Here is a 13,926-nt window from a genome sequence, read left to right on the forward strand (position 1 = left end):
TATTAGCTCTGAGAGGTGAAAATAAGCCTATATGAGTCTGAGCAGGGACTCAGCTCACCCTGACCCTGACAGGGCAGAAATGTGTCAGGAACTTGGAGAGGGCTGATGTGGGAGCCCCCAACCATTAACCCTTCTCCTCTGGCCATTCTCAATGTTGTTTGACAGTGAGTGCAGGCGGAGGGATAGCTCTCCCTTACTGACTGTGAGCATGCTGAGGATGGGGCTGTGTGTTCCCCTCAGACTGGGGCTCCCTGAGGACGGGGCCAAGTCTCCCCTCAGACTGGGGTTCCCTGAGGATGGGGCCGCGTCTCCCCTCAGACTGGAGATCCCTGAGGACTGGCCATGTCTCCGTTCTGAGACTGAGGCTCCGTTTGCTCTCAGCCCCTAGGCTCTCCAGCTGTACTCCTGTCTCATGGAACAACCACCCAAGAGAACAGGGTGATAGGGTCTGCTGAGCAGAAGTGCACAGGGCAGGTTGCAGGTACTCCTGAAGAGGGACGTGCTGATAAAGGGTAATCTCCCTGAGCACTTGGCTCAGGATAGACAAGGGCTGCAATCAGAGGGTTCTGTTTGGAGCTTCCAGCCAACTGTCTCTATTAAGTGCCTGCTGTGTGCAAACCCACTGACAGGTGCTTTGGGAGGACCAAGAGGACTTATGCATGGTGTTTGAGCTCTTGGGAGAGAGGCTGATGCCTGGTAGGGGATGCACAGACACTCAGGGCTCCTGGGAGAAGAAAGGGAGTGAGTTCCTCAGTCAGGCAGCCTTCTCAAAGGAGACCCTGTTAGGGTCCAGTTTAGGGCAGCGGTCAGTGGCTTTGGAGCTTTGGGCCTGGCGGAGCCCCTGAAGACCCTTTTCCCATCCTGCCACCTCTCCCCCTCCCATGCTTATCTGGCAACCTTGCTCCACGTTTTCCCTGGAACATGTCCTTCCTGCTCCCCTCAGCCCCTACTCAAGGTTAAGCCCTCTCTTTTGCTTCTGCCCAGCAAGTCCAAGGCTGGGTACTAGGGCGCAGGGGAAGGACCTTGCTCAAGAGCCCATGGAGGGCCCCTTGGGAGCCACCTCCTGGCTCCTGAGCCTAGGAGTGTCTAGGAGCATCTTAAAAGAAGCGTAGATGATGAGGTGTTCTAGAGAAGGAAGGGGGAGCCCAGGAGGAAGCTGTCTCTTCCATCTTCTGCCTCCATGACCAAATCCTTTAGAGGGAGCAGGTTCTGTAACCCATCCAGCAGTGGGTTTTCGCCAAATTGTCCCATTTCCTCTCCCCTCTCAGTAAGGTGAAACCAACTCATTCTCTTCTCAGCCCTGCCCTGGGTTCTGGAGCAATGAGGAACTGGGGATCCTCAGTTGGGGCTCCCCACTCAGCCCAGCAGGGCAGAATGGGCCCCGAGGGGCAATGATGATAGGGAAGGTGAATGTGACCCATCCTCACAGATCCCCAGTCCAAGGGGAGACACAGCCCCATCCTCAGGGAGCCCCAGTCTGAGGGGAGACACAGCCCCATCCTCAGGGAGCCCCAGTCTGAGGGGAGACACAGCCCCATCCTCAGTGAGCCTCAGCCTGAGGGAGACACAGCCCTGTTCTCATGGGGCCTCAGACTGAGGGGAGACCCAGCCCTGCCCCTTCAGGGCTGGTCTGACTTGACCTTCAATGTCTCAATCCCTATTCAGGGAGTGATGACCAAGAGGTCACCTGAGCCACCTCCTGTCTTAAGTCAGGGTCCTTTCACTCACCCCATGAACTGAGGACAGAACAGGCATGGGACAGGAAGGAGGCCTAGAGACCCCTGATCTAACTGGCCACTGCTTGGCAGGCCCCTTTGTTGTCACCTGTGGGTCCCCAGACTCTCCCAACATCCTGCTAAATAGCATTTCTCTCCATTTAGGAGTAACCCCCAGGAATGGCCTTGCCCTGTCCCGTCAACCCCTTCCCTTGCCCCAGACACTGATAGTGGCTGAAAAGCAGGCCCATGGGGTGAGGGAGTAAGGGAATCCTGATAAGCTGACCTTCCTCGGCTCCTGTTTTGGCTGAGGCAGGCTGGTGGGCTGTTTGGTCTGGTGGGCCCATGGTGGAGAGGGTCCCCTGTGAGGTAGGGGGTCGCAGGCTCAAGGCCTCACTGGGTTGAGACAGCCCATACCTTGACAGGAAGGCCAGGCATGAGAGCCCTGCTGAGGTTCCTTCCACCAGGACATGGCCCCTCTCTGGCCCATCAGGACATCTACCTCACTCCATGGTCACCACCCCAGGAGATAAGGGGCTCCCCTGAGCCTCCCTCACAGCTTCTAGCACCCCACAGGGTCCCTCGGGTCCCCGTTACTCTTCTGTCCAGAAACCTTGCCCCCAGCAAGGAAAAGAGGAGAAGGTAAGAGTTGCGTCCCCACAGGAAACTGAAGCACAGAGACTGGCGGAGACCTCCCCAAACCCCATCTGCCCACTCCTCAAAGGTAGTGTGGTAGAGTGATAAAAATCTGGGGGACCAATTGGGGGAATTGAACATGAGCTGCATATTAGATATTGCAAACTGTTTTGTTCAATGTAAGAATGTCATGCTGGTTTATACGGAAAATTTGGTTTATTTTTTAGAGATGCATTCTTAAATGAGTAGAGGTGACATGCTATATGTCTATAATTTACTTTTTAATATTTCAGCACAGAAAAGATGAAGCAAATCGGGCAAACAAAATGTTCATTATGCTATTCTGGTAATCGGTACTTGTAGTTTCGTTGTACTGCTCTCTCCATTTGTCTGAATGTTTAAAATTTCTCATTAAAAAAAGACAAATGCTGTTCTAACCTAGCTTTGAATACCAATTCTACTTCTTTGCTGTGTGACCTTAGGCAAGTCACTTAACCTCTCTGGGCCCCATTCTCTTTAAACACCACTGTTGTGATGTTTAAACACAGTAATGGATGGGGTGCACTAGTGCAGTGCCTCAGACATAGTAAGTGCTCAGTTAAAAATGGTTGTTTTTTGTAGCCTGGGAAAGTAGCTCATGCCTGTAATCCCAGCACTTTAGGAAGCCAAGGCAGGAGGATCACTTGAAGCCAGGAGTTTGAGATCAGCCTAGGCAACATAGCAAGACCACATTTCTACAAAAGATAAAAAATAAAAATAATAGAAAAGGGTCATTATTTGTGAAATGAATGGAAAAGGTGTCTGTGCTTGTGTGTGTGTGTGTGTGTGTGTGTTAGAAGGAGTGTCTTCTCAAACTCTCAGCCTCAGTTTCTCAGCCCTCAGGAAGCAGTAGTTAATTACTTGGGTCAACAGCCACACCCTCAGTCCCTACTCCATGTCACGGGTTGTGATGGGGGCTGGCAGACGGGAAGGATGTGGGGTGCAGGGCCCCTCTTCACAGGACCAGTGGACACTGGTTCCTTAGAAGGAACACTGAAGTTAGTGGAGCCCCTCCTCACTTTGCACCCAGCCTAGGAACAGAGCAACTCCGTTCGGCCATGTGCAGTCGCCAGCTTTGGGGACAGGCAGAGCTGAGGGGCTGCCACCTCAACACCCCACACAAAGGAGCAGAGCAGGGAGGAGTGAAAGCCCCGTCCCGAGGACAAGGGCAGTGGGGCATGTGCCGGTAACGGGAGAAGGCCAGCCCTTTCTTATTTTGGGAGGCAGGAGGCAGCAGGTGGCTGGCTGGTGCTGGGACATGTGAACCCTCCTGTCGGGGACCATGTGGTCAGCAGCAGGGCAGCCTGGCAGTGCCGGGCTCAGCCTAGGCCCCACATGAGCCCATCAGCCAGACACATTTGTGGCCACAGAGGGAGGGAGATCCAGTTTCTCCACAAGGGCATCCTCTGTAGCACAGCTTGGAAGTGGGGGAAAGGACACCTGGCACCTGGCCCACCCCCATATTCCCCAAGGAAGCTGACTCCAGGGACCTGAGTGTTCGGAGGAGCTCCCAGTCTGAGTGGGGAGATGCAATCTTTATACCCCAGGAGTTTCTGATCCATGGGAGACACAGCCTCTGCCCGAGGCAGCCCTCAGTCTGAGGGAGAAAACACAGACCTGGCATCAGAGAGCTCCAAATCTGAGTGGAGAGGCCCATTCTGAGGAGGGGGTTGGCCACAGTGAGGGCACAGGGGCTGCAGGGGCTGGAGCACTCCATTAGGCTGGTGGAAGCCACAATGTTGCAGGTTCCTGTGGGAGCCAAGTTATTTTGGGTGGGCAGGAGGATCAGGCGACTTTCCAGATTAAAATAGCTTTCCCTGGGTGTCATTCCTGAGACGTGTTCAGATCCCAGCAGCATGCTCGTCACACGGTTATGTTCCTCCTGTCCCTCCCAGTCGGGTGGGCAGGGCCAGGTTGGCAGTCCTGCCCAGGCTGGAAGAGGTAGGAAAGTAGAGATGAGCCTTGCTTCCTAATCAGGGCAGCACGGAAATGTGAATCCAGTCTCCGGGGCCACTGAAAGCTGCCCACCACTTGCCCAACTCCTTCTAAAGGGCCTGCAGTTCTAGGAACAGGACACAGTCTGAGCACTGCACGGTAGCGCTCACCCCCTCTTTCCCCTTTGCCATTCCTGCAGCTCTTGCCTTCTTCCATGGGCCACCAGCTCCAGCTATCTCTGATCCCTGTCCCCCATGAACTCTCTGCCTTTCCTGCCCTCCCCCACCCACCACACAGAGGAATCCAGATGCCTTGCACACGTGACTCCTCTGAGCTGGGCAGAGGACCCTGGCCAGGCCCAGACAACATAAATACATCCTGAGAGTTTACATTGTGTGGGCCGTGAGTACACAGCAGTCGGCCGGCTGCTGCCCCTGTTTACCCCTGTTTATTCCCTGGGGGTTCATGGACAGGGCGCCACCATAGGAGGAGGGTGGAGGGAATCCTTGGGTGGCTGCAGCTGTGTGGATGTCAATGTACTAAGAACCCCAGGAAAGCTTGTAGGCCTCACAGGCCACTCCCTCCTACCACATCCCAGCTGCCCTCCCTGTTCCAATGAAGATGCCGTGATGCACGTGGGAGTCTGAGTACAGAGTGGCCTCCCTGAGTCTGTGGTTGGGGGGCCCCCTGGCCGTCCTTCCCCTTGGCCCTCAGCCCTGCCCCAGGAACCCAGCTCAGGCTTTCGTGGATTTTCTGAGGTCAGGCCAAGCTGGGCCTGGCTTGGGTTAATCATTATTCATGCTGTCTCTGGAACTTTTCCAGGACGTTTTCATTTTCTGAGCACTTCTGATCTCTCAGCATCTTCCCCACTGGCTCTGAAAAGCAAATTCTGCTGGTATTGTCCATTGTGTGCATGGGAAGGTTGAGGCCCAAATGGTATGCCAGTCCTGAGTCCCACCATAGCTGTCTGCGGTGCTTGCGTTCAAAATCAGTGAGAAGCCAGCAGAGATGACTGCCTCATAGTGACCCTGCACAGAGATCCACTTTACAGATGAGAAACTGAGGCTCAAAGTGGTTCAATGACTTGCCCACGGTTACTCAGCTGGTGAAGTCGCCATTCAAACTCAGCTCTGTCTGGCTCTAACTTCCCTGCATGGTCCTTCCCACCCACAGCCCACCTCTTACCCAGAGAGCTCAGATGAGCAGGCAGGGAGACAAGACGGTTTTTCCAAAAGCTCCACCCTTCCCTAAGATATTTCTATTGGAAAGCCAGAGTGCATTCATTCCTGTGAATTCTTTCTCATTGGTAGTGTAAACTCCTGTGCCAAACATTGGTGGGGGCGGGGGCGGGGGCAGGGAGGGGCGGGGGGGGCGGGGGGAGAGACTAATAATAAAAATAATAAAAATAACAAAAGCTAATGTTTATTGAACACTTGCTGTATGCATGCTTCTACTCTAAGTGCTATATAGTAAATACAATATCTCACGGAATCCTCACTACAACTCTGTAAGACATGATATTATTCAGTCCTGTTTACAGCTGAGACGACTGAGGCACAAAGAGGTATGGTGACTTGTCCAAGGTCAGGTATCAGAGCCAGGATTGGAACCCAGAGCCACTGTGCTGTGTGTAGGAGATCTGGGTGATGACTGACTTCGCAGAGTAGTTTAAATAGCATGGGTGTGCACAGAGGCACACACACACAGCAACCAGTGAGGGGACAGGTGAAGCTGAGCCACGGTGTCTGGGAGTAACGTGAGTAGTGCAGGGTGGATTAGGGAAGGGTTCCTGGTGGAGATGGGATGTGTGGCAGGGCTTAAAGGATGTGAGAGATATAGACCATGCCCAACAGTGTGGGGGCCTGGGGCAGGATTATCCACAAAGAGTCACCCACGTGACCTGAACATAGTAGGTGTTGAGTAACTTATTGGATGATGGGTGATAGCAGCATGGTGGTTGTGATGGAAGTAGCAACAGAGGGAGTGGTCTGATGGTGCTGGTGGCAATGGTAGCTATGTCAGTGCTGGAGGAAGCAGCGATGATGGTGTGACAGTGGAGGTGTTAGGTGGTGTTGGTGATGATGGGAATGGAATTAGCAATAAAGGCAAGAACATAGACACCTTTTACTTTACCAACCTGTACAATCCTTTGCAGCAGACACCAGCCTCACACATTCTTAATCCTCACAGCTACCTTCAGGTGGTATCCTCATTTTACAAACGATGACACTGAACCACAAGCAAGTCAAATCCTGCTTGTGCAAGGTCACAAGGCCAGTAAGTAGCAGAAACCCGATTGGCTCAGGCTCTCTGCCTTCAGGGCCAGTGGCTCTCAGCTTCCTCCCCACTCGGAGGGAGGGCAGTGTCATGATGCCATGGGTGGGTATCAAGGTGAGGGCATTCTGCACTCCCAACACAGCAGGCTCAGCTGTGCTCGGTTTGGAGGAGTGGGGTGGAGCAAGACTGAGTGAGAGCAAATGCAGTTCTAATCCTGGCCCCACCACCCATGTGCTGTGTGACCTTCTCTGGGCAGTGGCCAAGGTAGATGCCAGCTGCCAGGTGACAGCAGGCCTGCCGGGCAGAGCCAGTGGAGCCTGGCAGGAGCCACACACACCAAGGGGATGAAGTCAGGGGTGAGAAATAATCTTGGAGTCAGAGGAAGGCTTGCTCTGGGTGACATTCCTGGAAAGTTCTGCTCTGATTGGCTTGAGATTGGGGCTTCTGCATAGGCCTTTCCAGTCAGGAACAAGTTTATTAATAAACCCTGTGTCTGCCCTCTGCCCTCACCCTGGGGAAAAGGCAGGGCTTCCTGGAGCTCCTGGGGTGGTGAGTTCCATTGAGGGGGACAGGGATTGAGCCCTTTAATGGAGTGCAAATGCCCTGCAGCTCCCAGATGACATGCTTCTGCCATAGACTCGGGGGCTTAGGAGAAATGCCAACAGGAGTGGGTGGCATGCATGTGAGCACATGGGTGTGCAAGCATGCATGAATGACTGCACGCATAGCGAGGTGTGTACACATGAGTTCCTGAACAAGGTTATCAGGTTATCATGGTAATAATAGACTACTGGGGGCTCCTGGGTGTATGGGTATATATGGATTGGCCTGTAAGAATGTAAACCTACGCTAGGTGTGGTGGCTCACACCTGTAATCCCAGCACTTTGGGTGGTCAAAGCAGGAGGATCTCTTGAGTTCAGGAGTTCAAGACCAGCCTGGGCAACATAGTAAGACCCCCTTCTCTACAAAAAAAAAAAAAAAAAAATTGTTAAATTAGCCAGGCATGATGACACATGACTGTGTTCTCAGCCACTCAGGAGGCTGAGGCCGGAGGATCACTTGAGTCCAGAAGGTCAAGCCTACAGTGAACTAAGATTGTGCCACTGCACTCCATCCTGGGTGACAGAGTGAGACCCTGTCTCTAAAATATAAAAATTAAGAGTGTAAACCTGTGTCTCAGCTGCTGGTGAGTGTATTCTTTATGTGCCCTTGTGAGCACCTAGGTGATGTGTGGGCGGCTGTGGGAGGAGGACTGAGTCTGAGGGTTGCCAAGGCCCTCCCAGGCACTTCCCTCTGCAGCTCATTAGCACCCAAAGCCTAAATTTACTGCATTTGCTCCCCCACCCGTGGGCTCTGACTTCATTAGGCCCCTGCCCCTTTCCTCAGACAGTGGGGCTGGGAAGGAGGGATGGCTCCTTTATCTGCAGTGCAGGATCCCTTGAGGGAGGAGGAAAAGTCCTGGGGGCAGGGGCAGGGGAATGCCAGGGCACAAAACTTAATATAGTCACAGGGCAGGCCGAGGAGGATGTTGTCTCCTATTACACCTGCCACCTGGCCCCCATCACATGATCAGCTCTTGCTGGCGAGTCATGGGCAGAGTGAGGAGCACCTACTCCTGGACATTGCAGGAGGCCGCACTCCACTCTGCCCCCTCCACAAATGGAGCCCTTCTCCCAGCTGATCCGCCTGGGAAGGGCAGGGTCCAGCCAGCCCTCTGCTCAGTGTGGCTCTGGCATGGATCAGCTGGGTGGTCCTGACCCCCAGTGGACCTGGTCAGGAAGGGAGGGAAGCTGTGGGGACATCCCACTGATCTTAGCACGGCCACCAAGGGACAGCTTCCTCTGGTGCATACCCTCCCCCACTTCCCTCTTGGTCAGAACCATGGCCCCACACTATGGCATTCCTGTAGGCAGAGCCCAAGGCTAGAACTAGGGGTGACAGCCAGGGTGAGAAAGAGCAGGGGTAGCCAGGTCAGCAGCCCCTCCAAGACTCTCCAGGAGACCAGTGTGGATGCAAAAGAAGGCAGGTTCAAGGCCAGCTCCTCCTCTAAGCCCCTCCTAGATAGGGCTCAGACTGAGGGGAGACACAGCCCTTACTCAGGGAGCCCCAGTCTGAGGGGAGATGCAGCCCTGTCCTCAGGGAGCCCCAGTCTGAGGGGAGACGCAGCCCTGTCCTCAGGGACCCCCAGTCGGAAGGAACTATCATGCTACTTGTCCTCTCTTGAGTTTCTTGTGTAACCCTGGGGGTTTTACTCAATATCTCAGAGCCTCTGTTTTCTTGTCTGTGTAATGGCAACATGGCCACACACCTCAAAGATGTTTGGTTCATGCCAGTCAGATCACAAAACCTGAGTAAAATGTAGCTATTCTTTTTCATTTGGAGTTTTCTTGTGGAAGAAATCATCGCATTTAGTCTTTCTTTGGAGAAGCCAATTGCAGTGGGATCTTGTGTACCTCCCAGTCCTCTCCCAAAGACTAATGTCTTGATGGTGTGGCTGTCTTGACACACCTGGCCTTCCCAGGCAGCCCCAGGCTGGACATTTATAGTCAACAAATATTATGGAAAGTCAGCCATACAAGAGGCCCCAGGCCTGAGGACACCAGTGCAGCAGGGGTCAAGGCAAGCCCTGCAGCCACCCACCCCAGGCCAGTTCACTCCACAGCTATGGATGAAGGGGGGAGGAAGGCTTCCCCCTTCCTCTCACTAGCTACCTGCCCCCCACCACTTGTCTGTTGACTTGGGGGACCCTCGACAGCTTCAGAGACTGGCTTCAGGGTACCTGGGGGATATATCCTCTCAAACCTGCAACTGTCAATGAGGATGGGAAGCTGCCAAGAGGTATACATGTGTGTGTGTGTCCAGCCCTGTCACAGCTGAAGAGTGGAATTCCCTCCCACATGCACTGAACGATGATACCACACATGGCTGTCCCAGGGACCAAGCCTTTCTGTCCCTGGGACAGAGGGCCTAGAGGGCCCAGACTCTAGCTATAAATGCCCCCAGAAAACAGTATGGTGGCTTCTGGTCATTTGCTTCTTAGGTACTTTGTAAAATTTATTTCTTATTGAGATGTTAGATTTGTGCATCAAATTGTACAAATCGTAAGGGTGCAGCTTGGTGAATTTTATGTAATGCCCACATAACCACCACCTGGTGCAAGCACAGAATGTTTTCAGCACCCCAGGAGGTTCCCTGAAGCCCCTCCCAGTCAATTCCACCTTCCAGAGGTAACCACTATTCTGACTTCTATCCCCATAGATCTGCTTTGCCTGTTCTTGAATCTCATGTAAATGGAATCATAGCATATGCACACTTTTGTGTCTGCCTCGTGCTGTGCAATATTATGTCTGTGAAGTTCATCCATGTTGCTCAAGTAACACTAGGTTTTCCTTTTGTATTGCTGAGTAGTATTCCATTAAGTGGATATGCCACAGTTTATGTACCTATTCTGGGACATTTAGGTTATTTCCAGTTTTTAATTAATATGATGCAAGCAGACACAGCATTCCTGTACGTTTTCTGGTGCTCCTAAATATGGCAACCCAAATCTTGAGAGCAGATTTTGAGGGCAATGCATGGTTAAGAACTCCAGGGAAGAGGAATTAAAAATGACTGAGCTCCTGCTCTGGGCCATGAGCTTTTGTGGATCCACTGGACCAATCACTAAGGAAGGAAGACAGAGAAAGAGCAGCTCCCAAGGGGAACTCCTCTGAGCTCATCACTGAGCTTGGAGCCAGCCGTGTGTGTGTGTGTGTGTGTGTCTGATTGGATTTGTTGCTGGGGCTGCCATAACACAGTACCACAGACTTGGTGACTCAGTAGTTTAAAACAACAGAAACGTATTCTCGCACAGTGAAGGAGGCCAAAAGTCTGAAATCAAGGTGTTGGCAGAGTCTGTTTCTTCCAGAGGCTCTGATGGAGATTGTTCCTTGCCTCTCTCCTTGTTTCTGGGGGCTGCCAGCACCTTGGTATTTCTCGGCTCGTAGCTGCATCACTCCAATCTCTGACTCCATCATCACATGGCCTTCTGATCTGTGTCTCCACGTCTCTGTTTTCAAATCTTTTTCTCCTTATAAGGACACCAGTCACTGGATTTAAGGCCCACTCTAATCCAGTAAGATCTCATCTTAATTTGATTACATCTACAAACACCCTATTTCCAACTACGGTCACATCCCCAGGTACTGGGGGTTAGGACTCCAACTTATCTTTTTGGCGGGGATGGGGGGCACAATTCAACCAACAACAGTGATTATGGCTGTGTGTCTGTGTGTGTAAGACTGAGTGTGCATGAGTGTATTAATGTGTATACGCTTGAGGGGTAGTGAGTGTGTTATGCGCATGTGCTTGTGAGAACGCATGTGCTTGTGAGAACGCATCACATGTGCTTGTGCGATGGTGTTTCTCGGTGTGCTTATGTGGCTGTGGGCATGTACATATGAGCATGTGTGTATATGTGCTTCTGTTTCCATGACTTGGAGACCCTGCTGGATGAGCTGAGAAGGGTAGCAAGGCAAGACGGTGGCAACAGGTTGAAGAGGTGCTTGGGGCCAGCCAGGTGAGCAGGCAGGCCTTGCCTCATCAATCTGGGAGAGTAGCTGGTGGATACAGACTCTGAGAAATAAGGACAAGGATGTTTGTTGAGCTGGGGTACAGGCTGGTAGGCCCAGGCAGTAGCTCCTGACAGCAGTGCCTGTTCCCAGGTCTTCTTTCAGGAATATTCCTAGAAGCCCCCTCCACCCATGCTCCTGACCCTTGCATCCCATTTGCCTGGACAGAGAGGCACTGCCTGACTCCTCCCTTCCCAGGAATAAAAGTCAGCACTCAGTTACCTGTTGTGTCAGCCAGGTAGGGGCGGGTCAGGTAGCCAGTCCTTCCCTAGCCCCACCCCCAGCCTAGTCCAAAGTAGCACGCAATCACCCATCCCTATGCCCTGCCATGCCTCTCAACTTGTATCTTGCACCTTGGCTGGGGCTGGACCCCAGAAATCAAAGAAACACGGGGGGAGCATGTAGCAGTCAGGTAAGGTCCAGAATGAGGGCTTCTTATCTCCCTAGGGCAGCTCTCTTAGGCAAGCCCACCATCAAGTGACAGGATATTGGGAAGGTCTCCTCATAGTAATGTCAGCTCAGGGCCTGCTCTGAGCCGGGTTATCTCATTTAAATTTCACAATCAGGCCAGGTGTGGTGGCTTTTGCCTATAAGCCCAGTATTTTGGGGGAGTGAGAGGTGACAAGGTGCTGGCAGTCCTCACAGCCCTCGCTCACTCTCGGCGCCTCCTCTGCCTGGGCTCCCACTTTGGCCGCACTTGAGGAGCCCTTCAGCCCGCCGCTGCACTGTGGAAGCCCCTTTCTGCGCTGGCCAAGGCCGGAGCCGGCTCCCTCAGCTTGCGAGGAGGTGTGGAGGGAGAGGCGTGGGCGGGAACCAGGGCTGCGCGCGGTGCTTGCCGGCCAGCGCGAGTTCCGGGTGGGCGTGGGCTCGGCAGACCCTGCACTCGGAGCAGCCCGCGGGGCCCCACCGGCCCTGGGCAGTGAGGGGCTTAGCACCTGAGCCAGCAGCTGCTGTGCTCAATTTCTCCCAGGGCCTTAGCTGCCTTCCCACGGGGCAGGGCTCGGGACCTGCAGCCTGCCACGCCTGAGACTCCCCCCCGCTCCGTGGGCTCCTGTGCCGCCGGAGCCTCCCCGACGAGCTCCGCCCCCTGCTCCAGGGCGCCCAGTCCCATCGACCACCCAAGGGCTGAGGAGTGCGGGCACACTGCATGGGACTGGCAGGCAGCTCCACCTGCAGCCCCGGTGCAGGATCCACTGGGTGTAGCCAGCTGGGCTCCTGAGTCTGGTGGGGACGTGGAGAACCTTTATGTCTAGCTCAGGGATTGTAAATACACCAATCGGCACTCTGTATCTAGCTCAAGGTTTGTAAACACACCAATCAGCACTGTGAATGCACCAATCGACACTCTATATCTAGCTACTCTGGTGGGGACATGGAGAACCTTTGTGTCTAGCTTGGATTGTAAATGCACCAATCAGCACCCTGTCAAAACAGACCACTGGGCTCTACCAATCAGCAGGATGTGGGTGGGGCCAGATAAGAGACTAAAAGCAGGCTGCCCCAGCCAGCAGTGGCAACCCGCTGGGGTCCCCTTCCACACTGTGGAAGTTTTGTTCTTTTGCTCTTTGCAATAAATCTTGCTACTGCTCACTCTTTGGGTGCACACTGCCTTTATGAGCTGTAACACTCACCGCGAAGGTCTGCAGCTTCACTCCTGAAGCCAGCGAGACTATGAGCCCACTGGGAGGAACAAACAACTCCAGACGCGCCGCCTTAAAAGCTGTAACACACACCGCGAAGGTCTGCAGCTTCACTCCTAAGCCAGCGAGACCACGAACCCACCAGAAGGAAGAAACTCTGAACACATCCGAACGTCAGAAGGAACAAACTCTGGACACGCTGCCTTTAAGAACTGTTAACACTCACCGCAAGGGTCCGCGGCTTCATTCTTGAAGTCAGTGAGACCAAGAATCCACCAATTCCAGACACAGGAGGATCGCTTGAGCCCAGGAATTCAAGACCAGCCTGGGCAACATGGCAACACTGCATCTCTACGAAAGTTGTGAAATTAGCTGGGCGTGATGGGGCGCATCTGTAGTCCTAGCTACTTATCCTAGCCTTGGCGAGAGGATCACTCGAGCCCAGGAGGTTAAGGCTGCAGTGAGCCGTGATTGCACCACTGCACTCCAGCCGGGGTAACAAAGTCAGACTGTGTCTCTAAAAATAAATAAATAAATAAAAATAAAATAAATTTGACAACCAAGTTTAAATGGTGTTCTCATTATTCCCATTTTACAGATGCAGAGTCACTGAGGCCCCCAAGAAGTTAAGTGATCTGCCTAAGTTTACATGCCTTTGTTTATATGTGTTGGAATTTTTCAATTCTCTCTGGAAATCCACATCCTCCACCCCCAACCCAGACTCCAACACAACTGCTCCCACCATGGCCCACCTGCGCACCCCACACGTATCCTTGAAGTGCAGACTTCCTCCCATCCTTCCCCAGGAAGATTCCCTGGTCTGTGGGGTAGCGAGTGTTGGGGTGGTCTCTCCTTCCCTCCCATGCTTCTAGATTCCTCTGTAGGGTCCTGGTTTTGTTTTTGGTGTGGCAGCAAGCTCACTGCCTTTTTGAGTACTGTATGTCAGTGAGTTTGCATGCACACACCTGGAGGAGGGATGTGTGGGCATGAGGGGTATCTGGGCAAGTGGGCTTACTTGCCCACCTGGGGCACATGTGGGTACAGTGCAGTGGAGCATACATTGCCTAGACTGT

The 13,926-nt window shown here is 53.2% G+C and overlaps 1 long non-coding RNA gene across 4 annotated transcripts in view; it reads right to left on the reverse strand.

Annotated features, from left to right (window-relative positions):
- Positions 1-9,341: 9,341 nt before the first annotated feature.
- The window catches only part of LOC129534060 (uncharacterized), an 80,148-nt gene continuing 75,563 nt past the window's right edge, over positions 9,342-13,926 (reverse strand). For all 4 annotated transcript variants that reach the window (XR_008680470.2, XR_008680471.2, XR_008680472.2 and 1 more), the window contains one exon: positions 9,342-13,370. This is a non-coding gene — a long non-coding RNA (uncharacterized lncRNA). The remainder of the gene's footprint in view (positions 13,371-13,926) is intronic.

This window comes from Gorilla gorilla, chromosome 5 (assembly GCF_029281585.2).
Source record: "Gorilla gorilla gorilla isolate KB3781 chromosome 5, NHGRI_mGorGor1-v2.1_pri, whole genome shotgun sequence".
NCBI classification, from domain to species: Eukaryota; Metazoa; Chordata; class Mammalia; order Primates; family Hominidae; genus Gorilla; species Gorilla gorilla.